The sequence below is a fragment of the Scyliorhinus torazame genome, chromosome 10, assembly GCF_047496885.1.
Source record: "Scyliorhinus torazame isolate Kashiwa2021f chromosome 10, sScyTor2.1, whole genome shotgun sequence".
Classification (NCBI taxonomy): Eukaryota; Metazoa; Chordata; class Chondrichthyes; order Carcharhiniformes; family Scyliorhinidae; genus Scyliorhinus; species Scyliorhinus torazame.
The window spans coordinates 36,997,719-37,025,529 of NC_092716.1; the positions used below are offsets into that span (position 1 = coordinate 36,997,719).

General features: G+C 48.3%; 1 pseudogene; it reads left to right on the top strand.

Moving 5' to 3' along the window:
• LOC140384798 (carbonic anhydrase 7 pseudogene) lies at positions 1-27,811 on the top strand (annotated as a pseudogene).

A 27,811-nucleotide genomic window follows, 5' to 3' on the forward strand; every position in this document is an offset into this window, starting at 1 on the left:
ATGGTAATGATGCCTGTCCAGAGGCCCCAGACCAACATGGAGACCCGTTATGATGATGCCTATGCAGCAACCAAGAGTGTCTCTGAGCTATGCATCGGCTTACTGAAGATGCGCTTCCGATGCCTAGACCGTTCTGGTAGGACTCTCCAATATAGCCCCATGAGGGTCTCGAGCATTGTGCTGACCTGCTGCATTCTGCACAATATTGTGCAGCAGAGGGGTGACAAGCTGGAGGAGGAAGAAGGATGCCAGGCCTCATCTGATGATAAGGATGTCCAGGAAGAACCGGGCGTGGGCAGCTAGCCTAAAGTATGCTCCAGGGCCACTGCACAGGGAGTACACTCATCAAATCACCATTTGCCGATTAAGAGGCCTGGCTACCGGCAGATCCGTCGCCATGTCCCACCTTTCCATCCCCCCCCCCCCCCCCCCCCCGCAACCCTTCCAAATGAAACCCCCTTCCCCATAGCTCCTCCCTTCACTTCTTCCTTGTCTCCTTTCCCTTCCCTCCACATTCCATGTCCCTCCTCCCTTCAGTCCATCTTCCCTGTCCCTCCTCCCTTCAATCCACTTTCCCTGTCCCACAGCCCTTCACTCCATCCCACTACCCCAGCTCCCCTTCCCTCTCTGACGGTCCTATCAGCATCACCACAAGGCGTTGGCCCTGGGTTGGCAGTATCAGCGGGCCTTGTACACGGGACGGAGGATTATGATGACTCTCTGTGGGATGCGCTCTGGTGCTCCTCATCATTTGACAATGTCTGACTCCTGCCTTTTGGATCACATTCAACTGTCCACCCGGGTGGCCCTGCATGTGCGCTGGGGCCATCTAATGGGCCTATGTGCCCATAAATCCTTTCGGGGTGGTTGATGCGGGAGAGGAGGGGCATTCTGGAGATGGTGAGCGATGATAGATCACTCACTGGGTAAGGTGTCATACCTCTTGCCCCGTTCCCTGCCACCTCTCACTGAGGGTGACTCCAAGTGGGAAGTTGAAGTGTCACAAAGTCCCTGCCCTGCACCAGCTTCCAGCCCCCAGTCACCCCATCCACAAACCAAGAATCCCCCTCCCCAAAACCTTGCACACCCCCCGCCCTGCACATCCTCTACACCCAGCACCAGCCCATCCTGAACACCCTTCAGTCAGAGGATAGAGACAGGTCAAAATGTTGGTGAGAAAGTGTTTACCGGTAGCACGGTAGCATAGTGGTTAGCACAATTGCTTCACAGCTCCAGGGTCCCAGGTGCGATTCCGGCTTGGGTGGGTTTCCTCCGGGTGCTCCGGTTTCCTCCCACAGTCCAAAGATGTGCGGGTTGGGTAGATTGGCCATACTAAATTGCCCATAGTGTCCAAAATTGCCCTTAGTGTTGGGTTGGGTGGGGTTACTGGGTTATGGGGATAGGGTGGAGCTGTGGACCTTGGGTAGGGTGCTCTTTCCAAGAGCCGGTGCAGACTCGATGGGCCGAATGGCCTCCTCCTGCACTGTAAATTCTATAATTCTATAATAATTCTATATATATCTTGCTCCGCGTGATTTCTCGTTTCTTCTGTACGGCGGAGGGGGCGGGGGGGGGGGGGGGGGGGGGGGGCGGCGGGTTATTGTTTGTAAGGGAGAAAAATTGTGTTAAAAACTTTAATAAATATATATATATATTTTTTAACTTATTTAACGGTTTCCTATGCGGCACCTTGTCAAAAGCCTTCTGGAAATCTAAATTAATCATGTCCACTGGTCTAACTTCCTTGTTACTTCCTCAAAGAACTCTAACAGATTTGTCAGACATGACCTCCTCTTGACGAAGCCGTACTGACTTAGTCCTATTTTACCATGCACTTCCAAGTACTTTGCGATCTCATCTTTAATAACAGACTCTAAAATCTTACCAATGACCAAAGTCAGGCTAACCGGCCTATAATTTCCCAACTTCAGCCTCCCTCCCTTCTTAAACAGCGGTGTTACATTAGCCACTTTCCAGTCCTGTGGGACCCTTCCTGCCTGCAGTGATGCCTGAAAGATCACCACCAATGCCTCCACAATCTCCTCAGCTTTCTGTTTTAGAACCCTGGGGTGTAGTCCATCTGGTCCAGGTGATTTATCCACCTTCAGATCTTTCGGTTTCCCCAGAACCTTCTCCTTAGTGATGACCATTGCACTCATCTCTGCCCTCTGAGTCTCCTGGAGCTCTGGCATCCCACTGGTGTCTTCCACCGTGATGACTGATGCAAGGTAACTATTCAGTTCCTCTGCCATTTCTTTGTTTCTTATTATTACTTCTCCAGACACATTTTCCAGTGGTCCAATGTCTATTTTTGCCTCTCTCTTACCTTTTATATATTGAAAAAACTCTTCCTATCTTCCTTTATATTACTAGCTAGTTTGCACTCATATTTCATCATCACCCCCTTATTACTTTTTTAGCTGTCCAGTGCTCACTTTTAAAGGCTTCCCAATCCTCTGGCTTTCCACTAATTCTCGCCACTTTGTATGCTTTTTCTTTTGCTTTTATGCTGTCCTTAACTTCCCTCACGAGGGAGCGGGTGGTCAGAGGGCTGCCTATCACAGAAAACAGCTGTCGTGCTTCTGGAAGGTATGATCCTAACACTGGTAGAAATGCAGGCACAGAGTCAGGATTTACAGGATGGGGGGTTAGCGACTTTCCAGTGCCTGCAGGAACAGTTCGAGGAGTCCAACTGCCTTCAGGCGCAGGAGATTTTGCCGACAATGCGTGGTACACAGGCCACCACTTGAACGGGTGCCGTCTGCATTGGAAGCCATGGGGAAAGACATAGAGCCATGGGTCAAGACATCCAAGGCTTGGGCCAATCTGTGCTGTTGATGACTAGGGCGCAGGACAAGGAATCCCAGTCACTGGCAGACATGTCCCAGGCCCACATGGACATTGCTGCAGTGCTTCAGAGCTTGGCCCAGTCACAAAAGTCCATGACTGAGGGCATCAAAAGCATTGACTGGGCACTGACCGACCTTGGCCAGACACAGAGGGATATGTCCCAGCAGTACATCAGATCATAGAATCATAGAATCCCTACAGTGCAGAAGGAGGCCGTTTGGCCTATTGAGTCTGCGTCGAACCTCTGAAAGTGTACTCCACCCAAGCCTACTTCCCCACCCTATTTCTATAACGCTTTCAACGAACCTATTCATCCATGGACACAGTCTAGGATAACACCTTGAGCACGGAACATTAGAAAGTTATACAACAATTAAGTTGCCACAGGTGTAGCACATAGACGAGAGCTATGGGTCAGGTCACAACAATGAATATAGAATTTTATAGAATTTATAGAATTTACAGTGCAGAAGGAGGCCATTCGGCCCATCGAGTCTGCACCGGCTCTTGGAAAGAGCACCTTACCCAAGGTCCACACCTCCACCCTATCCCCATAACCCAGTAACCCCACCCAACACTAAGGGCAATTTAGGACACTAAGGGCAATTTATCATGGCCAATCCACCTAACCTGCACATCTTTGGACTGTGGGAGGAAACCGGAGCACCTGGAGGAAACCCACGCACACACGGGGAGGATGTGCAGACTCCGCACAGACAGTGACCCAAGTCAGGAATCGAACCTGGGACTCTGGAGCTGTAAAGCAATTGTGCTATCCACAATGCTACCGTGCTGCCCATATACATGGCAAAATAGTATATTTACATAGCTTTGTACACTGGCTCTCTCCCGTACGTGCCAGTTTCCCCGACTCTTCATGTTATCTCTTGCTCATCCACCCCGCTCCCCCCAGGCAGCTCCCCCCCCCCCCCCACTCTGGACATCCCCCCCCTCCCCCCCCCCCACCCCGGACATCCCCCCCCTCCCCCCCCCCCCCCCCCCCCCCCGTCATCCCGCCCCCCCCCCCCAGGTTGCTGCTGCTGCTGGCCGACCTTCCTCTAACGCTCCGCGAGATAGTCTAGGAACGGTTGCCACCGCCTGTAGAACCCCTGCGCAGACCCTCTCAAGGCGAACTTAATCCTCTCCAACTTTATGAACCCAGCCATATCGTTTATCCAGGCCTCCACGCTGGGGGGCTTCGCCTCCTTCCACATTAGCAAGATCCTTCGCCGAGCTACTAGGGACGCAAAGGCCAGAATGCCAGCCTCTTTCGCCTCCTGCACTCCCGGTTCGTCCACTACTCCGAATATTGCTAGCTCCCAGCTTGGCTTGACCCGGACTTTCACCACCTGAGATATTGCTCCCGCCACTCCTCGCCAGAACCCCTCCAGTGCCGGGCATGACCAAAACATATGGACATGGTTCGCCGGGCTCCCTGAGCACCTTCCACATCTGTCCTCTACCCCAAAGAACCTGCTCAACCTCGCTCCCGTCAAGTGAGCTCTGTGAACCACCTTAAATTGTATCAGGCTGAGCCTGGCACACGAGGAGGAGGAATTAACCCTACCCAGGGCATCAGCCCACAGACCTTCCTCAATCTCCTCCCCCAGTTCCTCCTTCCATTTACCCTTCAACTCTTCTACCAGCGCTTCCCCCTCTTCTTTCATCTCCTGGTGTATTGCCGACACCTTGCCCTCCCCGACCCATGAGCCCGAGATCACCCTGTCTTGAATTTCTTGTGCCGGGAGCAACGGGAATTACCTCACCTGTCGCCTCACAAAAGCCCTCACCTGCATATATCTAAAGGCATTTCCCGGGGGTAACTCAAACTTCTCCTCCAGTGCCCCTAGGCTCACAAACGTTCCGCCAATGAACAGGTCCCCCATTCTTCTGATCCCCGCCCGATGCCAGCTCTGGAACCCCCCGTCCATCTTCCCCGGGGCAAACCGATGGTTACCCCTGATCGGGGACCACACCGATGCTCCCATTGCACCCTGTGCCGTCTCCACTGGCCCCAGATCCTTAGCGTTGCCGCCACCACCGGGCTCATGGTATACTTTGTCGGCGGGAGCGGCAGCGGTGCCGTCACCAACGCCCCCAGACTCGTTCCTTTGCAGGACGCCATCTCCATCCTCTTCCATGCCGCCCCCTCTCCCTCCATAACCCACTTGCGGATCATCGACACATTTGCTGCCCAGTAGTAGCTCCCCAGGTTTGGCAGCGCCAACCCTCCTCGGTCCCTACTGCGTTCCAGGAACCCTCTCCTTACCCTCGGGGTCTTATTCGCCCACATAAACCCCATAATACTCCTGCCTACTCTCTTAAAAAAGGCCTTAGTGATCACGATGGAAAGGCACTGAAACACAAACAAAAACCTCGGAAGGACCACCATTTTGACCGATTGCACTCTACACGCCAGCGAGAGCGGTAGCATGTCCCATCTTTTAAAATCCTCCTCCATTTGCTCCACCAACCTCGTCAGATTCAGTTTATGTAGGGTACCCCAACTCCTGGCTATCTGGATCCCCAGATACCGAAAGCTCCCCTCCGCCCTCCTCAGCGGTAGGTCCCCTATCCCTCTTTCTTGGTCCCCCGCCTGTAATACAAAGAGCTCACTCTTCCCTACATTGAGCTTATAGCCCGAAAACTCCCCAAACTCCCTTAGAGTCTGCATGACCTCCACCATCCCCTCCATTGGATCCGCCACGTACAGAAACAGGTCATCCGCATATTGCGACACCCGATGCTCTTCTCCACCTCGGACCACCCCCCCTCCATTTATTAGACTCCCTCAATGACATGGCCAATGGGTCGATCGCCAATGCGAACAACAGGGGGGACAGGGGGCACCCCTGCCTCGTCCCTCGGTACAGCCGAAAGTACTCCGACCCCCGCCGGTTCGTCACTACACTCGCCACCGGGGCTCTGTAAAGGAGCTTAACCCAACTGATGAACCCTCCCCCGAACCCAAACCTACACAGCACCTCCCAGAGGTACTCCCACTCTACTCGGTCAAAGGCCTTCTCCGCGTCCATAACTGCCACTATCTCTGCCTGCATGCTCCCCAAACCCTTGCTCAGCTCCTCCAACCCAATTGGTGCCCCCAGACCAGCCACTTTTTGCTCCTCCACCCTCGGGAATCTCAGCTGGTCTAGGAATCATCTCATACCCTCTTCCCCCGTTGGGGGCTGGGATCTGTACAGCTCTTCATAGAAGGCCTTAAATACCTTGTTTATTTTCGTCGCACTCCGAACCGTGGCTCCCCTTCCATCTTTGACTCCCCCTATTTCCCTCGCTGCCATCCTCTTACGGAGCTGGTGTGCCAGCATCCGACTAGCCTTTTCCCCATACTCATAGGTCGCCCCCTGCGCTTTCCTCCACTGTGTCTCCGCCTTCCCTGTGGTCAACAGGTCAAACTCCGCCTGGAGCCGTCGTCTTTCCCCAAGTAATCTTTCCTCCGGGGCCTCTGCGTATCTCCTGTCCACTCTCAAAATCTCCCCCACTAACCTCTCCCTTTCCATGCCCTCTGTCTTCTCCCTGTGAGCCCTAATGGAGATTAGCTCTCCCCTGACCACCGCCTTCAACGCCTCCCATACCACCCCTACCCGCACCTCCCCGTTGTCGTTGGTCTCCAAGTACCTTTCGATACACCCCCTCACCTTCCCACACAGCACCTTGTCCGCCAGCAGTCCCACATCCAGCTGCCACAGAGGGCGTTGGTCCCTCTCCTCTCCCAGCTCCAGTTCCACCCAGTACGGGGCATGGTCCGAAACGGCTATGGCCGAATACTCCGTCCCCTCCACCCTTTGGATGAGCGCCCTGCCCAGAACAAAAACATCTATCCGGGAGTAGGCTTTGTGTACATGGGAAAAGAAAGAAAATTCCCTGGCCTGCGGCCTTGCAAACCGCCATGGGTCCACTCCCCCCATCTGATCCATAAACCCCCTAAGTACCTTGGCCGCCGCCGGCCTCTTTCCAGTCCTTGATTTGGAGCGGTCCAGTGCTGGGTCCAACACTGTATTGAAGTCCCCTCCCATTATCAGGCCTCCTTTCTCCAGGTCCGGAATGCACCCCAATATGCGCTTCATGAATCCTGCATCATCCCAATTCGGGGCGTACACGTTTACCAACACCCCCCACGTCCCCTGCAGCCTACCGCTCACCATTACATATCGCCCTCCATTGTCCACCGCAATAGTCTTGGCCTCAAATGACACCCGCTTTCCCACTAATATTGCCACCCCTCTATTCTTCGCGTCCAGTCCCGAGTGGAATACCTGTCCTCCCCATCCCTTTCTTAACCTGACCTGGTCCGCCACCTTCAGGTGAGTCTCTTGGAGCATGACCACATCCGCCTTCAGTCCCTTTAAGTGCACGAACACTCGAGCCCTCTTCACCGGCCCATTCAGCCCCCTCACGTTCCACGTTATCAGCCGGATTGAAGGGGCTCTCACCACCCCACCCCCCCTCCCCCTGCTGACTAGCCATCTCCTTTTCTGGGCCAGACCCCTGTCCCGCCTCCCTCACCCTCCAGTCCCCCAGACGGGGGACCCCCGTCCCGACCACCTCTTCTATGTCCCATTCCCTTTCGGCCAGTGCAGCAGCAACCCTTCCCCCCCCCCCCCCATTCCCTCCCCCCCGCTAGACCCCGTCTAGCTTTTTTGCTCCCCCCATGTCACTCCCGTAAGTCAGCTGACCCCGGCTACCCCCGCTATCCCATTGACCTCCCCATGTGGGAGTTCCCCCTCCCACCTTTCTTCCGGCGCGCGGGAAAAACCAAACCCCGCGCTTTCCAAAGCCCGCTCTGCCCCCTCTGGCTCAGCTCCTGTCGCGGCCTTGTCTCTCTCTCCCCCAGCCCATGTAACATTTCCTGCGCGTGATTGTGATTGACCCCCTATATACAACAACCATCACACATCAAACCTCAAATATCCCTCCCACCCTCACAAACCCTCAGTTAGAGTCCAACTTTTCGGTTTGTATAAATGTCCACGCCTCTTCCGGCGTTTCAAAGTAGTAGTGTTGGCCCTTATATGTGACCCACAGTCGCGCCGGCTGCAGCATTCCGAATTTCATTTCTTTCCGGTGCAACACCGCTTTGGCCCGGTTGAAACCCGCTCTCCGCTTTGCAACCTCTGTGCTCCAGTCCGGGTATATTCGGATCTCTGCATTGTCCCACTTACTGCTCCGCTCCTTCTTGGCCCATTTCAGGACCCACTCTGTCCGTGAACCGGTGGAACCTCGCCACCATCGCCCTTGGCGGCTCATTTGCCTTGGGCTGCCTCGCCAGCACCCGGTGTGCCCCGTCCAACTCCAGCGGCCTCGAAGGGGCCTCCTTGCCCATCATCGCCCCGAGCATCGTGCTCGCGTATGCCCCGGCATCGGCCCCCTCCGCTCCTTCCGGGAGACCCAGGTTCCGCAGATTCTTTCTCCTCAACCTGTTCTCCAGGTCTTCGAGTCTTCCCACCCACCTCCTGTGTAGCGCCTCATTCTGCTCCACTCTCACCGCCAGGCCCGAGATCTCGTCCTCGTTCTGACCAACTCTTTTTTGTATCTCCTGGATCTGAACCTCGTGGGCCTTCTGGGTGATCCCTAGTCCTTCGATTGCCGAAAGCATAGGCGCCAGCATTTCCTTACGCATCTCCTCGCGATGCTCCTCGAAGCAGTGCCTAATACACTCCTGCAGCTCCACTTTGTCTCTGGCCGCCGCCATTCTATCTTTCTTCCCCGGTCCTTCCCGCTGCTCCAGCTCCTGCAGCTCACCTTTGTCTCTGGCTGCCGCCATTTTGTCTTTTTTCCCCGTTTTTGGACAGGCTAGGAGAGTGGGCAAAGAAGAGCCAGCTGGAATACAATGTGGAAAAGTATGAGGTTAAGCGCTTTGGAAGGAGAAATGGAGGCATAGACTATTTTCTAAATGGGGAGATGCTTAGGAAATCAGAAGCACAAAGGGACTTGGGAGTTCTTGTTGACGATTCTCTTAAGGTTAACATGCAGTTTCAGTCGGCAGTTAGGAAGGCAAATTAGCATTCATGTCAAGACAGCTAGAATACAAGACCAGGGATGTACCTCTGAGGCTATATAAGGCTCTGGTCAGACCCCATTTGGAGTATTGTGAGCAGTTGAAGGCCTGTATCTAAGGAAGGATGTGCTGGCCTTGGAAAGGTTCCAGAGGAGGTTCACAAGAATGATCCCTGGAAGGAACAGCTTGATAAATGAGGAACGGTTGAGGACTCTGGGTCTGTACTCATTGGAGTTTAGACCAATGAGGGGGGATCTTATTGAAGCTTAGAAGATACTGCGAGGCCTGGATAGAGTGGACGTGGAGAAGATGTTTCCACTTGTAGAAAAACTAGAAGCAATGGACACAATCACAGACTAAAGGGACGATCCTTTAAAACAGAGATGAGGAGAAATTTCTTCAGCCAGAGGGTGGTGAATCTGTGGAACACTTTGCCGCAGAAGGCTGTGGAGGCCAAATCACTGAGTGCCTTTAAGACAGAGATAGATAGGTTCTTGATTAATAAGGGGATCAGGGGTTTTGGGAGAAGGCAGGAGAATGGGGATGAGAAAAATATCAGCCATGATTGAATGGCGGAGCAGACTCGATGGGCCGAGTGGAGTCAGTGTCTTCCCCGGACTGGTACTCCAGACTGTGCTGGGGGGGGCAGTGACCCTGGACGGCCCGGCCTCATCTGGTGTTGGTCCTGCAAGACAAGAGGCATGGCGCAATCTTGGGAAGGAATGGTGACTCACTTGCTAAAGGGACATCATTTTGAAGGCAGGTGGGTTTTGGTTGCCGTCTAGAGGAGTGAAGGGTGATGTGAGGAGTGAGGGACGGAAATGATGCCAGGGGCACAGATGTGGAGACTCACCCGAGCTTCCCTAAGGAGGTCATTCAACGTTTTGCCATACCGGGTCCCAATTCTGCCGGCGAGGCTCGCAACATTCACAGCCTTTGCCACTTCCTCCCAGGCCGTTAACAATGGTGGGCTTGAGTCTCCTGTCCACCCTGGGGAAGAGAATGTCCCTCCCGACCCTCACTACGTACAGCATGCGATAGTGCGCCAACTGAGTAATTCTCGGTGCGGGTCTCTGTGGAGCATCTTCTTGGCTGGAATGAGAGTGTGGTGAATGGAGCGCTTAGAAGCAGCATCAGCTTGTCAGGCTCTCCAGCGCTAATTCCAGCATGAATTGGAATTGCTCTAAATTCATGAGTGCTGGTCCATTTACATGTCCTGACTTGCTTCCTGAATCATGCCGCCAACGCAAATGCGAACCAGACACATTTCAGTTCCCAGCACTAACCTCCCAAATGGCAAATCCTGCCCCACGTTTCCTGATTTTCCCCACCCTTTGCTGGAAATATCACGTGGGCATGAACCTCATTTAAATGGATTTTAATGTATTTGACTATCATTAGAGGGCCCCCACCACATGACCCCCCCCCCCCCCAAAGACGTTACATCACGTTAGCGATGTTTACAACAGGTTTGGCCGAATGAGATTCAGTCAAACGCTGCCTGGGTCTCTCTTATGGGATGCTTCCAGGCAGGGGTCTCTCTTTGGGTGGGGGTGGGCTTTCTGGCAGGGGTCTCTCTTATGGGGTATTCCATCCAAGGGTCCCTCTTTGGGGAGGGGGCTTCCAGGCAGGTCTCTCTTATGGGGGCTTCCAGGCAGGGATCTTTGTCATGGAGGGTTTCCAGGCAGGGGTCTCTCTTATGGGGAGGTTACTGGTGGCGGTCTGTGTAATGAGGGTTTCTTTTGGTGGATGATGCAAGGCAAATGGTAATGGGACAAATAGAAAAAACAAAAATCGGTCTTGAAGGATAGGAATCCTTAAGACTGCTCATAATGAGTAGCTGACATTCAAAAAATAAAGAATCGAGATCATAATCTGAAATGGTTGAACTCAATCTTCTGTTCGAAAGACGGTAATTGAAAAGTGTGTGGCCCTGTTCATTGAGCTTACTTAAGTTTCATTCAAGCAATGTAGAAGACAGTGGATGAACAGATCAAAGTGGGTGTGGAGAATTAAAATGCAAAACGGTTGAACAGAGTGTCACCAACACACACATAACATCGCAGCCAATCACCAGTGAGAGCACACGCACTATAAAACAGGGAACACCACAGTTCCCGCTCATTCTACCAGGAGATAGCTCAGAGTACAGAGGTCACAGTGTGCCACTCAGACATAGACCATGTGCTGAGTGCCTCACCAAGATACTGATAGGGCTGGGTCCACAGGTTAGCTGGTGAAGCACGAACCTAAGCCAGCAGTTAGTAGTTGTCATTGTTTAAGACAATAAAACAGAGTTGTACCATCTACAGCCGTGTTGGATCATTTGTGCATCGGAACACCCAACACGACACAGAGGTGTTCTGCAAAGCAGTCGCCAATCTGCATTTCATCTCCTCAGTGCAGGGGCAACCACATCGTGAGCGTTAAATTCAGTATCCTAAACTGAATGAGGTCGAAGTTGCTATTCCTACCTGAGTGCCTGGCATCCTGGATGGTGAGAAGGGAAGTGGTTTAAAAAAAAGGCTGTGTTGCATTCCCTGCACTTGCATGGGAAGCTGCTATGGAAAAGGGAAAGGTTGGGGACGATGGCGGAGTGGTATTGGGTGGCATGAAATGAACGGTCCTTTTGGAATGCTGAAAGAGGAAGGAAGGGGAAAAGTGCACCTTATAGCCTTTAAGTCTCAACAATTTCAGGTCGTACTTAATATCTGCCCCATTTTTCGGAAGGTGGCCATTGATCATGATTCTGCTACTCCTCTTCTGAACCCTGCTTTTGTTTCTTTACTTGTTACATGACCATCTCTTTTTGACTTGCACCATCATCCCTTTTACAATTTATTCGTGCCTATCTTTCACCCTATCACAGACTCGCTTTCAATGTTCTTTCATTCCCTGGTTTTGCACTTGCTTAAAAGCTTGAACTTTTTCCAGTTCTGCCAAATAGCCATCTCCCTGAAATGTGGGTGTGGTTTTGGCAAGGGGGCACAGAAACTACAAGGTTGGCTAGCCCACCATCTTCTCACCCACCCCAAGCTGTTCCCCATAATACAGGGATGGTGGTGGTGGACAGGTGCCAAAATCAGCAGTCTGTCTGCCATATGTAAATAAATAATTTAGTTTACAGTCAGTTGACGCCAATATTACGCTGCCCACACCATAACTAAGGCGTGGGGAGGCAGTGTGCAGCCCATCCTTTCAAAAAAATGTACAAGTCAGGAGGAAAGTAGTCACTATCTTCGGGGGGATACCTTTTGTGAGGAGAATACCCCCACTTACATTCCTCTGCACCTGCACCTCTGTAAGGTGCCGATCACTCCCCACCCAGTGCCCCAATTTACCGGGATCCATTGGGGCCTTTATGCTGGGCCTGCTTGCAGTCCTGGAAGTGCCCACTACTGAGCTCTGGTACCTCTAGGACTGCAAGAGCTATCAGCCAATCAGATTGGCCGGCAGGTCTGGATGGCGCGACTGCCTCCCAGTTAGGGGTGGAAGTCCCACATTTTGCATGTTGCTGCTGCCCACAGTGTGTTACTGCTGTGGGGTGGACTATTTTTACTGACTGACTTTGTAGTCGGGGGTGCGGTAAGGAGTATGCATCTGCCCACCCTGTAAAGTCACCACAAATGCTGGCCGACCTGCTGAGCATTTCCAGAATTTTCTATTTTTTGTTTCGCTTTTAAGCATTTGCTGTATTTTTCTTTTCCTCCCTTATTTCAACAGGTGCCATTACATATCGAGTAGTACATTCTTCCTTCCAACCCATGGATGTTAACGTCGGTTAAAAATCTCCCCTACACACCCACACCCACTCCATCTCCCCTCAGTCTATTTTTCATGAATTAACTCAGCATGAATCAAACATTGGACCAGTTCCTCCTCCCCACTGCTCTGTACAGCTCAGTACCATAGCAGTTGATGGATTTACATAGTGGAGTCAAATGAGATTTCTGGCATAGATTTGTGAGCATTTCTGTTGGTAAGTTCTGCCTGTTGAAAGTTATGACCTTCAATTACTCCGAATTAATCAGTAGTAGTTGATAGGAGCCTCATATTGCAAAAATCTGTATTCAAATCAGCACACTCGACAAGAGAAAGATAATGCAGTCTCTATATCAATGGTTGTTCATTTAGTTGCCTTTGCAAAAAATGGAGGATTTTATCTTTTCCATTGTTTCCCCTGAAGAGTGGCTTTCATTGAATTAAAGGAAACAATGTACCATTAACCAGGTCAGCATTGTGAAGGGAAGGGAGCGCACTTTATATTTTTTTATTCTTTTGCAAGTTTAAAATTCACAACTTCGGCATCATTTGCAGTTTCACTGGTGCCAAGGGTACAATTTGTCCTTCCAGGGGTTGGTGTTTTTGTCCGTTTATGTAAATTATTATATGGTTAATACTCCCACTCCAAGCATTCGCTCTCGTTCAGTTTGTGTGATGCAGTTGTATGTGAACCTAACCACTCTTCCAAATATTCCATATGAAACAGACCAGCATCACTTCTGGTAGGGGACTGTAACATATATGGTTTCCATTACTTGCCATATAACATGCACCATAATTACACATGCTTCACATTTCCTCAGAGCCACACCCTGACTATAATATCTGAAAGTGGCTCCGAGTATAACTGAGGTGAATGGGAAATACTTCTCGTAAGGTAACACCGTAAGTGGAAGGGCTAACTTGATTGATATTTTAAAGTTTATTCAGACAACTTTTCAGAACTATATGCTAGCTGTTGCTATAATTTGATCTCAAGTATGCTGTTCTATCATGTTTACAATCTAGTTGACCGTATTACTGTTGCCTTATTAAACTGGTAATACAAACCAGCTGCACATTTGGAGTTTTTAGCAAAGAGCTTTTCCAATCCTGACAGTGTGTTTATTTTGGCTGATTTACTTGGGGATATTTCACTGAAGTAGGATCACTGTAACTGCTGTACATGCGTATGCATTTGCCTGAGAAGTAATTTAGCCAAATTTGTACATTTATGCCCATGTAAAGCAAGTGCAATCATGTGTTACACACTTGCATGTTCTAGCTTAAGCACCTTTTTTTTCAGAGTGAAAGATACATGAAAAACTTAAACAAAGCAAACAGAATCATGTCTGTTCTAATAGTATCATGTCAGTACTTATGGGTGTCAAGCATTAAGTAGGAGAGGGGAAAATGGGTGAGACATAACAAAATACTTAGCGAAGAAGGCATTGGTAGGTAAGAGCTTTCCGTGTAAAGCATTTACTTCCTTATGTGTTCCATGTCACAAAGTTCTTTCCATAGAACTCCTAAGCAGAAGGTCTCATCCACAAAGCTCAAAGCACAGGCATGCCAATGAAACAGAAGTGAAGTGGATATACTCCATAATGTCAGGCAAAAGAATCCTCATGGTGCACATTTGTTAGATTCACAGATTTTCGTGCAATTACAGACAACCTCAGCAGCCGACACACTGGTATGAATTGGAGAGAAACAACAGGGCTAAAGCAGCACTGAATCTCAGAAGATTCCGTGTGGGATGCAGGATAAATTTGTCAAAAGCACAAGGCCAGTTTATCACCTCGAAGCAGGTGTTGGGGAGGCGCTGGCATCGTGGTAGTATCACTAGACTCGTAATCCAGGGGCACAACAGCAGTTGTAATTTAAATTCAGCAAATAAATTTGAAATATAACCCTCCTCTCAGTGATGGTGAACAGTCTCGTGGAAGTACTGCCACCTCCAAGTTCCCTTCCAAGTCAGAAACCATCCTGACCTGGAAGTGCATTGCTGTTCCCTCATCTTTGCTGGGTCAAAAATTCTGTAACTTCCTACTTAACAGTACCGAGGGGTGTTCATTCATTGATGCCTCCTTTGCAGGAAGTTCAAAAAGGTAGCCCATCAGCACCTTCTCAAGGGGCATTTAGGAAAGGGCATTAAGTGCTGGCCTTGCCAGAAACGCCCACATCCAGTAAATGAATTTTAAAAAATCACTGGCTCCTTCTGTTGGAGGAATATTACTCTTTATCATGAGAGGGATTGAGCATAAATGCTTCAGTTATACATGGAGTAGGTGAGACCACATCTCGAATACTGTGTGCAGTTTTGATCTCTTTATTTAATGAAGGATGTGAATTTGTTTCACAGAATTTACAGTGCAGAAGGAGGCCATTCGGCCCATCGAGTCTGCACCGGCTCTTGGAAAGAGCACCCCACCCAAGCCCACACTCCCACCCCATCCCCATAACCCGGTAACCCCACCCAACACTAAGAGCAATTTTGGACACTAAGGGCAATTTAGCATGGCCAATCCACCTAACCTGCACATCTTTGGACTGTGGGAGGAAACTGGAGCACCCGGAGGAAACCCACGCACACACGGGGAAAACGTGCAGACTCCGCACAGACAGTGACCCAGTGGGGAATTGAACCTGGGACCTTGGAGCTGTGAAGCAATTGTGCTAGCCACTATGCTACCGTGCTGCGTTTCAGAGGAGGTTTACTAGATTGATACCCAGAGTGAGCCAGTTGTCTTGTGAGGATTGGTTGTAAAGGCTGGGCTTGTTTCCACCAGAGTTTAGAAGAGTGAGGGACAACTTGATTGAAGTATTTTAGATCCTAATCTTATTGACAAGGTGGGCCACGAAAGGATGTTTTCCCCTTGTTGGTGGGTCCAGAACTAGGTGACAGTGTTTCAAAATTAGGGGTAATCCTTTTAGGACAGAGATGGGGAGATTTATTTTCTCTGAGAATTGTGCAACTTTGGAACTCTTTGCCTCAGAGGGCATTGGAAGCAGGGCCATTGGATATTTTCAAGGCAGAGGTAGCTATCTTCATCTTAGGTAAGTCAATCAAATGTTATTGGGGGTAGACGGGAATGTGGAATTTGAAACTCAAGCGGTCCAGCCATGATCTTATTGAATGGCAGAACAGGCCCGAGGAGCCAAATGGTCTACTTCTGATCTTGCATTGTACGTGAGGCACGATCAAGTTGACTGGAGATGAAGTTGAATCCAAACTGAGGCTTTATTAGTATCAGATGTGTGGCCGCCCACAGCAGCTGGCGAAATGGCTGCGAGCTGGAGGCCATGCATATTTATACCTCGTCTCCTGGGCGGAGCTAGCATGCAGGGGCCACAGGTGAACCTGTAGTGCAGGTTCTACCGTCCAACCTCTAATATCAGAACACGGTGGTTTACCACAGTACGTTTGCCATGACGATAGCCCAAGCTGTGTCTCAGACTAATGTCACGGTTTTGTGTCTGGTTGTGGTGTTTGGTGTCAAAACTAAATTATTGAAAATAAATGCAGCTCAGTATTAATTAACACAGTTTCTGTGTAAAAAGTCCTTTCATCATTAAAACCCTTGCCATGACTGGTCCATTGATGCCTTTGCCCCACTGCAAACAGACAAACCTGGCCCAAGCGGACTCCTCAATCTCTTTCTTAAAATAAATTTTAAGGACCCAATTCTTTTTTTTTCCAATTAAGGAGCAATTTAGTGTGGCCAGCCCTGCACATCTTTGGGTTGTGGGGGTGAAACCCACACAGACACGGGGAGAATGTGCAAACTCCACACTGACAGTAGATCCGGGGCTGGGATCAAATCCGGATCCTCGGCGCCGTAAGACTGCAGTGCTAACCACTGTGCCACCGTGCCACCCGACTCCTCAATCTCAATGAGAAGAACATGGGAGCATCAGACAAGTGGCCTAACTCAGCTTCACCTGTTTCCATGGGCACAAAGGCTTGCCTGTCACACTCTGGCTCGGTACTTCACTGCTTGGATAGTCAGCAATGTGTCCTGCTGGCAACATGGTTTTAGGTGGCAGTACTGGCTGCTGGGACAACTCTCGTCCTCATATATGGTCGACACACTTACGGACAATTCTTCCTTGTACATCCACTCCATAAGACAAATGTCCTGTTTCTGATACAACAACTCCTGGGATCCAACTCGAGTCGCTTCCAAAATTTCTGACACACGTGGATTCCTCCACCGAAAAAGACCTTGTTGATTTGCCTGAATCATGATGGTTTTTTTCCTTCTGATTGCGTTGACTGGCCTCTACCCGCCCCAACAAATTCGGAAACACCAAGCTTAGTCCGGTCCTAAGATGCCAGCCCATCAACATCTCTGCTGGCGACACTCCCGCAGTAGAGTGCAAACTGATTCTAGAGGCCAGAAAGAATTGTGAGATTCTGGTCTTCAGGATCGCTCCTGCCTGCTTCTTAAGGCCAGCCTTGAAAGCTTGGACTGCTCGTTTAGCCAGTCCATTAGATGCTGGTGATAAGGCACAGCCCTGATATACTTGACATCATTTAAGGAGGTGAAATTTTGAAATTCAGCATTAGTGAAGGCTGTTCCATTATCTGCTACTGTGACTTCAGGTATTCCATGGGTGGAAAAACACGGATGTAATTTCTCAGTTGTTGGATTGCGACATTATCGACTTTGTTTCAAACACTTCCATCCACTTTGAATGGGCATCAGCAAGGAGCAAAAACATTTTACCCAAGAATGGCACCACATTATCAACGTAAACTTGTACCCATGGCTAGCTGGGCCATTCCTTTGTTGGATTTGGCACTGTTCACAGCGCTTCACCAGACTAGCAATGCTGGCATCAATGCCAGGCCACCATACATAACCCCTGGCTAGCATTTTCACCTTCGATATCCCCAAGTGGGCACTGTGCAATGCGGCTAGAAGCACCTCCCTTCCTGGTACAGGGGCAACAACTCTGGCTCCCAAAAGCATGATGCCATCTTCTTAACATAATTCATCCTTTGGTTTCATGTCTTCAAAAACTGGCTCAACCTCTTAGTATCCTGTGCTTCACTTTGGACAGCAGCGGATCCCTGCTGGTTCAATACTTGATTTGCTGTGCCAAAACCAACAATGTGTCCAAGAAATTCAACACCATAACAATTTCCTGCAGTACTGATGGAGGTGTTACACTCTCCGGTAAAGGAAGGTGAAGAGGAGCATTCACAAATGCGATATGTGTTCCAGGCCGGTGCTTGAATGTATATTCATAGGTGGCCAGAATTAACGCACAATGCTGAATTCTTGCTGATGCGATTGGTGGAATAGCCTTATTTTCTTTAAAAAGACCCAAGATTGTGGTCATAGAAACATAGAAAATAGAAGCAAGAGGAGGCCATTCGGCCCTTCGAGCCTGCTCAGCCATTCATTATGATCTTGGCAGGTCATCAAGTTCAATACCCTGATCCCAACTCCCCCCATATCCCTTGATCTCTTTAGCCCCAAGAGCTATATCTAATTCCTTCTTAAAATTAGGCAATGTTTTGGCCTCAACTACATTCAGTGGTAGCGAATTCCATAGATTCACCACTCTCTGGGGGAAGAAATTTCTCCTCACCTTGATCCGAATAGGTTTACCCTTTATCCTCAAACTATGACCCTGGCTCTGGACTCCCCCACCGTTGGGAACATTCTTTCTGAATCTACCCTGTCTAATCCTGTTAGAATTTTGTAAGTTTCTATGAGGTTGCCTCTCACTCTTCTAAACTCCAATGAATATAATCCGAATTGACTTAGTCTCTCCTCATATGACAATCCCGCCATCTCAGGAATCGCTGCACTCCCTCCATGGCAAGAACATCCATCCTCCGAAAAGGACACCAAAATTGCACGCAATACTCCCGAGTGTGGCCTCACCAATGCCCTGTACAATTACAGTAAAACATCTCTATTTCTATACTCAAAACCTCTCGCTATGAAGGCCAACATATCATTTGCCTTCTTTACAGGTATAGCGGGCTTACTTTCAGTGACTGATGCACGAGGACACCAGGTCTCACTGAGTATCCATCTCCCTCAATTTACAAACATTCAAATAATAATCTGCTTTCCTATTTTTGCTACCGAAGCGGATAACCTCACATTTATCCACATAATACTGCACCTGCCATGCATCTGCCCATTCATTCAGTCTGTCCTATCATAGACTTTATCATAGAATTTACAGTGCAGAAGGAGGCCATTCGGCCCATCGAGTCTGTACCGGCTCTTGGAAAGAGTACCCTACCCAAGGTCAACACCTCCACCCTATCCCCATAACCCAGTAGCCCCACCCAACACTAAGGGCAATTTTGGACACTAAGGGCAATTTATCATGGCCAATCCACCTAACCCGCACATCTTTGGACTGTGGGAGGAAACCGGAGCACCCGGAGGAAACTCACGCATACACGGGGAGGATGTGCAGACTCCGCACAGACGGTGACCCAAGCTGGAATCGAACCTGGGACCCTGGAGCTGTGAAGCAATTGTGCTATCCACAATGTTATCGTGCTGCCCCTATCCTTGTGCGGTTAGGTGGTCTGGCCATGATAAATTGCCCTTAGTGATCAAAATTGCCCTTAGTATTGGGTGGGGTTGCTGGGTTGTGGGGATGGGGTGGAGGTGTTGACCTTGGGTGGGGTGCTCTTTCCAGGAGCCGGTGCAGACTCGATGGGCCAGGTGGCCTCCTTCTGCACTGTAAATTCTATGTAAATTCTATGATGATCTCACTGAAGCATCTCTACATCCTACTCACAGCTCACGCTCCCAAATCAAACATGATTTTCCTTTCATAAATCCATGCTGACTTTGCTTGCCACAGTTTTCCAAATGCTGTGCTATGAAATCCTTGATAATGGACTCCAGCAACTTCCCTACTACCGCCGTTAGGCTCACAGGTCTATAGTTTCCTGTTTTCTCTCTCCCTCCATTTTTGAATAGCGGGGTTACATTCGCTACCCTCCAATCTGTAGGAACCATTCAAGAGTCCAAAGAATGAAATGACCACCAATGGATCTACTATTTCTACGGCCACTTCCTTAAGTATTCCGGGATGAAGATTATCAGGCCCTGGACATTTGTCCGCCTTCAATCCCATTATTTTCCCCAAAACCATTTCTTTACTCATACTAATTTCCTTCAGCTCCTCAATAAAACTTGTGCTTTTCAGAACTTCCGGTACATTATTCATGTCTTCCTTTGTGAAGACACGTAACAATGGTAAAATGCCTCTCATATACATACTGGTGGAACTTCTTTACCCCGTATACTATTGACAAGCCTCCTTTTTCAATCTGAGAGTAGCATTTTTCCGAGCTCTGAGAGAGTTCTCGTGACGTACCCTGTAGGTCTTTCAGATCCATCATCCACCTTATGGAACAGCGCTGCACCAACACCATATGGAGAGACATCACAGGTTAACACGGGCCGAAATGCATCAGTAAATCTGAAGTATGTCACAATCGCTTTACTCTGGTAAAAGCTTCTCTCTGGGGCATCTTCCAAACCCAACGTTGGTGTTCTTAGTACCAAATGCAAAGTGGCCAATAATGTTGACAAATTTGGTAGAAAACACCCATAGTCATTCACCATTCCTAAGAATTACTTGAGCTCAGATGTACTTCTGGGGGCTGGTGCCTCTTTTATTGTTCTGACTCTCTCAGCAGATCACTAGCACTCTCTACCTTGAAGATGTAGCTCAGGATTATCAGCAGTAGATATGCATTAACACCATTTATCCACGGTGACGAACTGTATCAGAAATACATAGAATGGTTTAATCATAACAGAAACAGTACGGCAGGAATAGACATAAGATAATATTGCAGGAAGTAACTTGAAAGAAGTACACACAGATGCAAGATTTGTAGTATATTAATATAGATAGCAGAGGCAACGTTGTCTATTATTTCCGTTTATTGTCTTTTGTTGTTCTTGTTCAATTTTTTGAAGTTTCATATAATCTCTCTCGTTAACTTAGTTTATTGTTGACTTTGCATCTTTTTTGCATTTATGTTTCCTTTATTCGTTTCAGTTCCCTCATTTTAAAAGAAAGCTGTTCTTTTTGTTAATCCTTATTTTTATTTTATTTATATGTTTTTGAAAATTCATTCCTGGGAGTTTTGGGCATCACTGGCTGTGCCACATTTAGTGCCCAAATCTCATTGCCCTTGAGAAGGTCATAGTGAGCTGCCTTATTGAACCACCGCAGGCCGCGTGGTGTGTATTTATTTAGTTATTCTTGAAAGGAGGCAAGAAGAGATGGTTGACTGATTTGCTGGTGCCAGGTGATAAAGTGGAGGACCAACTAATGGCAACTCTCACAGAAATTTTTAAACTTTAATATCATGATAGCAATGAATTCAAGAGTTTTGTATTTCGATGAGAGCGAAAGAATGTGAGTGCTTGAAGGCAGGCAGATGGGCAAGTAAGACAGAGACAGCAACAGTCCATATTTGGCTTCAGCCAGTTCAGCACACCACTTAGCATTCAATGTGGAGCTTATGAACTAGTTAATATCAAGCTTTTGTGGCAGAGGATTAGATAACAAGTTGGGCCCCCAATTAAGAATTAAACTAGAAGATTAACAAGAATGGATCAGTGAACAGCTGAATACCAACAGGAGTTTCATAGAATTTCATAGAATTTACAGTGCAGAAGGAGGCCCTTCTGCACCGGCCCTTGGAAAGAACCCCCTACCTAGGCCCAACACCTCCACCCTATCTCCTTTATGTCCGTAACTCAGTAACCGCACCTAACCTTTTGGGGCACTGAGGGCAATTTAGAATGGCCAATCCACTAACCTGCACATCTTTGGACTGTGGGAGGAAACCGGAGCACCCGGAGGAAACCCCACACACACGGGGAGAACGTGCAGACTCCGCACAGACAGTGACCCAAGCCAGAAATCGAACCTGGAACCGTGGAGCTGTGAAGCAACTGTGCTAACCACTATGCTACCGTGTTGCCCAGTTATTCTAGATCAATTCTTTCCCCACAGTCAAGATAGTGGGATACCAATGGAAAATATATGTTAATTGAAGAAACACTGGCCTAGATCTTCTAGTCAGTGGCAATGCTGGGTCCATTGCCACTGCCCATGACATTTGCTCGAACTTTACAATGTCACCTATTTTCAACAGCCTCTGCAATATTTCCTGGATAAGTATCCAGGTAAGTCCCACAATCTAGCCCAAGTTTCCACCCTTGAATTCAGGTTCAGAGACATACACAGAGTGTTTGAGTAGCAGGGAATCAGCCCACTGGAAGTTTAAGCTTCCTGGGCAATTTCCACGTATGCCTATCCATCAGGACGTCCGCAGGTATCTGGTGTGCATTCCCCAAGGTGCATTCCAGTCATCCAGAGATGAGAAGATTTGGGCCATTTCTTTTTGCCAGTGTTCTCAGAAAATGTTATTTGGGCACTAACTCTTTGTTTCACAGACATTGGTTGCTTTCTGGTCCTTCACTCAAGTGGCATCTACTCAAGGGTGTTACTTGACATTGTGCAGGCTATCTAATTAAGGCAACTATTGCAACCTTTCCCAGTCTGTCCGCATACAATATTCATGCATCAACACTCCCAGCATTTGATGGAAACCAGAAGTGAGAACAAGTTATTTCAATAGATGCCAAGAAAGCATAGGGTCGAGTGGGGGTACCTATTTGAGATTCTTGGGAGATTTGGTTTTGGCCAATGTTCATAATCTTGGATCCATTTGTTGTAGAGGGTCCCGACAGCTAGTGTCTTTACAAATGACACATTCAGTTGGGTGTGGGGTCAAGGAGGGGTTTCTCACTGTCTCCGCTTCTGTTTGCCCTGGCAATCGAACTACAGGCTATTATGTTGAGGTCTTTCACAGAGTGGAAGGGGATAATGCGGGCAGGGAAAAAGCAAAAGGTGTCCCTGTATGCAGATGATCAGCTTCTTTATGACATGGACCCAGTCTCCACGATGGATGAGGTAAGGAAGCTGTTGAGGAGTTTTGTCTCTTTTTCGGCGAATAAGTTGAATCCCGACAAGAGCGAAAACTTTCCAGCGAATTCCCCCCGGGGAGGAGGGCCAAGCTGGGGATGTTGTGTTTTCTCCTTGCCAGAACTAGCTTTCATTATCTGGGTATCGGATAGTCCATGATTAGGCTTCGCTCCATAAACCAAATAATGCCAGTCTGGTGGGTGGGGTTAGGATGGACTTGCAGAGGTGGGATAACTTCCCTCTGTCCTTAGTGGGCAAGGATCAGATGGCTAAAATGAATGTCCTTCCAAGGTTTCTTTTCTTTTTCAGTGCCTCATCATTTTTCTCCCCAAATCATTCTTTGCTAGAGTCATTAAGTTCATTCATTTGGGCAGGCAAGACCCCGAGGATTCATAGGGTGTTTCTGCACAGAGAGAGAGAGTCAGAGAATTAGCCTTGCCTAATTTGGTACTCTATTACTTGGCAGCCAATATTGAAAATGTGCTTGTGGTGGTTTAAGGATTCCAATTCCATAGGGGGGCAGATGGAGGGGGCCCCCGGTTTGGGTTCTAGTTTGAGGACCTTGGTAACTGCCTCGCTTCCATTTTCTCCAGTGAAATTTACCTCGGACACGGTGGCGGCATCAATGTTGAGGTTTTGGAGGCAGTTTAGGCAGCATTTTGAGCTCGGCTCAATGTTGATGTCAGCTCGTATTTGTGGGAATCATCATTTTGTGCCGGCGGAGTTGGACTTGAGGTTTAGATCCTGGGGAGGGAGGGGCTGGAGAGGTTTGCGCACATGTTTGTAGCGGGTAGGTTTGTTGGATTTGAGTAGCTGCTGGGTAAGTTTAAATTCCCAAGATCTAATTTTCCTAGGTATCTCCAGGTGCAAGATTTCCTGCGTCAGGAGATCTCATCATTTCTTTTGGCACATTCACCCTCGCTCATGAATAGGGTCATCTCTGGTCAAAGTGGGTGAGAGAAACATTTCAGATACTTATGGTCAGATATCGGCTGTGGAGCAGGATCCATTGGATTAGGTGAGGACGCAGTGCAAGGGGGAGCTGAGTCCAGTTTTTGATTGGGGATTGTGAAGTGAGGCCCTTCACAGGGTCAACTCAATCGCCTCCTGTGTTAGGCTCAGCTTGATTCAGTTCAAGGTGATGCACAGGGCGCATCTGACTAAGACTAGGGTGAGTGGCTTTTTCTCGAGGCTGGAGGAGAGGTGCGAACAATGTTCTTGGGGATGGGCGAATCATACCCATATGGTCTGGTCGTGTCCTAAAGTTGTTGGCTTTTGGGTCTCCTTCTTCAGCACCATGTCAAGGATTCTTGGTATTCAGCTGGAGCCTTGGCTATTTTTCGGGTCTCGGACTCGCCGGTGCTGCAGACAGGGATGAAGATGGATATCTTTGCCTTTGCCTCGTTGATAGCCAGGAGGCCAGTTCTGCTGGGATGGAGATCTCCTCCTCTGCCCAGTGCCTCGGTGTGGTTGGGTGATTTAATGGGTTTCCAGTATCTTGAGAAGGTCAAGAACACCATTAGAGGGTCGATAGAAAGGTTTTACTCGAGATGGTAGCCATTCATTTCCTTTTTGAAGGAGCTAGTCATCGTCAATTGTTGGGCAGGGGGGGTTTATTAGTTAGCAGTTGGGGATTTCTTTGTTTTTTAGTTAGGGTTGTAAGGGATGGGGTTAGTAGTGTTGAAAATGTTGGAATGTGTTATTCATGTATTGTATATGTATGCATTAGGTAGTTATTGTGGATTTATTTTTTAATAATGAAAAATTATTTTGTAATAAAAATATTTTTCAATAAAAAAGATAGATAGAGATGGTATTAACTCTACAAAATGGACTTAAGAGGAAGAACGTCGGAGTGATTATGAACTAGTGTTCAAAATAGCTCTGTAATTTGAAATAGCATTAATTAAGACAAACTTGCTTTGCAAGAAGTCCAGGGAATTGACTTTAATGCTAGAAAATATATTAAACATTTCAATAGAGTTATCACCCAGAAGTTACTGTTTCCAATATTAGCAGACAAATGCTCAATATGTTCTTTTATTTTAATGCAGGAGTTAATTCATCTAGTTTAAAAGGGTAATATCTCAATAAACTAGCCGACAATAGAATGGCACAAAAATGCAATCAACATTTTTGCACCATGATTTTCAACATTAGTTTTTAGACTTGGAAAAATTAAAATGGATGTTTTAGCAATAGAATAGAGAACTGCAACTTCAAGATCTGGAGCGCATATGATAGATTTATATCTTGGAGGTTTTGCATGATAGCCTTTTACACTCAGTTGCATATTCCACAGAATTTTCTCTTCATGAAAGTTTTACCAATTGTTAATCCCCTCCCTCACAAGGCAAAATAAATTGTAGAAGATTGATGACAATGCAAATTGGGGCCAAGATTCTCCGAAATCCCAGCCAAGTGTTGACGCCGGCGTCAAAACCGGCGGGAGCACATCGGCGTCAACAGGCCTCCAGGCCCAGTCATTCTCCCCTTCCTCGGGGGCTGGAGTGCTGTGCGCAGCTCCGGTGCCGAAAGCCGGCCCTACACGGCCGGCGTGGGGCTGCGCATTTGCGCCACGGCTGTCTCCGCGCAGGCCCCCCGGGCAAGATGGCGGAGCCCTACAGGGGCACTGTGCGGAGGAACATAGGCCCCCCCTGGAATAAGCGCACCCGCTAATCGGTTGCCCCCGATCGCAGGCCTGGCCACCGTGGAGGCGCCCCCCCGGAGTCGGCTCCCCCCGCCCCCCACCAGGGCGGCCCCCGCAGCCAGAACGCCAAGGTCCCGCCGGGTAGGACCATATGTGAACAACACCGGCGGGACTCGGTGGAACTCGGCAGGCACTCGGCCCGTCGAGCACGGAGAATCGCCGCGGGGACCGCTTTCAACAGTCCACGACCGGCGCCGCGGGGACCGCGCCGGCGCGATTGCCGCTGATTCTCTGGTCATCGGCGGCCTGGCGTCGGAGCGGCTTGGCGGGATTCGCGCCCCCCCCCCCCGATGATTCTCCGACCCGGCGCGGGCTCGGAGAATCCCGTCCTATAAGTGGTCCATTTTAAGGTACATAGGTTTTTTAACTAAGATTAGTGAAGAGGAATAAGATTGTTCTTCCTAACAAACCAAAAATAAAGTAATTCATATTGTTAAAGCAAGGACTGGATTACACAAAATAAAGTTTGATGAAATTTGTTTATATTTGGCAGCATGCGACTCAGAAATGATTATGTACTGTGACTGCCTAAAGCACCAATATGCCAGGCAAAATAGTTGAATGGCTATTATTTCACAAATGTTTGTGCTCTTATGAATATGATAAATCATTAACATTATTAACTGAAACTATATTTGTATCTCTTGTTATTTACCCTTATGGCAAATCCACAGAATATCCATGTTTGAAAGATCAAACCAACACAAGCACAATGTTGGAAGATTATGGTTCTTCAGTTGTTAAAGATCAAAATAAATATGGTTTGAAGTGCATTATTATGTATCTGATGTTTGTTTATGAAAGTTGGATAGTTTTTATCCAATTATTCTTTGAAAATTTGCACAATGGGAACAATATGGTATTCGGGATATATTAGGGGAAAAAGGTTTTCTGCTCTGACTGGGGAAGTTGTAGGTCAGGCTAAGATCCTCGGAATGACTGACATCTTTAATAAAGAAATTTGAACTTCCAGTAACTGACTGAAAAGGTCACACAACAGCGTTTCAGGTTTTTAGCATATTACTGTAACAAATAAATTAAATGCGACATTGACTAAATTTCTATTTTTGTAGGAAAATTATACTTTAAACAAAAAAAATTCCTTTGTTGATTTCCAAACCGACCAAAAATCCTACTCCATAGTTACACTTTACACTGTCTCTTAAGTGGAGAATTTATTTACCAGGATGTAGTCCAAAGTAATTTTTGGAGTGCTTCCTTCTTTTTCCTTTCCTAGTCAGGCAACGCCTAATCCTAGAATTGATTTTCATCATGAGCTGAAAAGCTAGGCAAATCCTCCAGTCTTGTTTAAATCTTCATGAGTCCCTTCAATCTGAGCGTGAGCACCTACATATGTTTTGTATATTGACTGACAGGGTCAGAATTTTCTCTGCTTAAGATGCAATCAGCCCCGGCCGATTGACAGCAAAGGAAACTGGGGCAATTCGCATCACGGAGTGGCGCTGATGAGCTGTGGCTGCAAACTAGGCTTCACCTTGTCATTCCCAAGATGCTGTTCTCGCGCAGCGCCCTGCCTGCTTGCCTCCCTTTTCAAATCAATGAACTACAGGTGAGCAGAGACAGACAGACAGACCTTGCAGCGGAGAGTCTCACTCCAGCATTCCCACACTCCAGGCTATCACCACGGATGAGATGAGCGGACTGAAAGCTTCTATATCCGGGAGAGGAAGATTCTGAGAAGCAGCCAATGGTGGATAATTTTCACCCTTCTCAGGTTACAGAGATGACAATGGCCCTTTGAACTGGTATAAGCAATTCCCATTTTCCCAGGGAGATCGGCAATCGCCATTGACATTGTGCCTGCTCAAGCAGTCCATGATGCAAACCTTACACCCATCTCCATATCCTTACAGTGCCTTTACCTCATTGTCCATCTGCAACAATGGTCACTCAGTCATGGTGGAGTTTGGCGACTGTGATATTAAGACAGTGGTCAGTGATGGCCCCCTGGAGAATCCCTATAAACTGAAACAGTTCCATTTTCACTGGGCACACAGAGGCAGACAAGGATCTGAGCATACTGATGATGGCTAGTCGTACCCTGGCGAGCTTCAGTTGGTTCACTGGAACTCAACAAAGTACAAAACCTTTGGTGAGGCAGCCATGTCACATGATGGATTGACTGTGATTGTGTTTTCCTGGGGACTGAGGGTAAACATGCAAACCTGCACGGATTAACAGATGGTTAAATTCAAGGAAGCAAAAGCCCAGTTTAAGGACGTTGACCCACAGTGTTTGCTGCCAAAATGCAGGGATTACTGGACATACCCAGGCTCTCTGACCACCCCTCCATCTATGAGAGTGTGACATGGTTTGTCTTCAAGGAACCCATCCTAGTGTCTGAGAAGATCTGAATGCTTCTATTCTCGGGAGAGGGAGATTCTGAGAAGCAGCCAATTGTGGATAATTTTCAGCCTCCTCATTGCTTCCTTCAAATTATAGCTTGA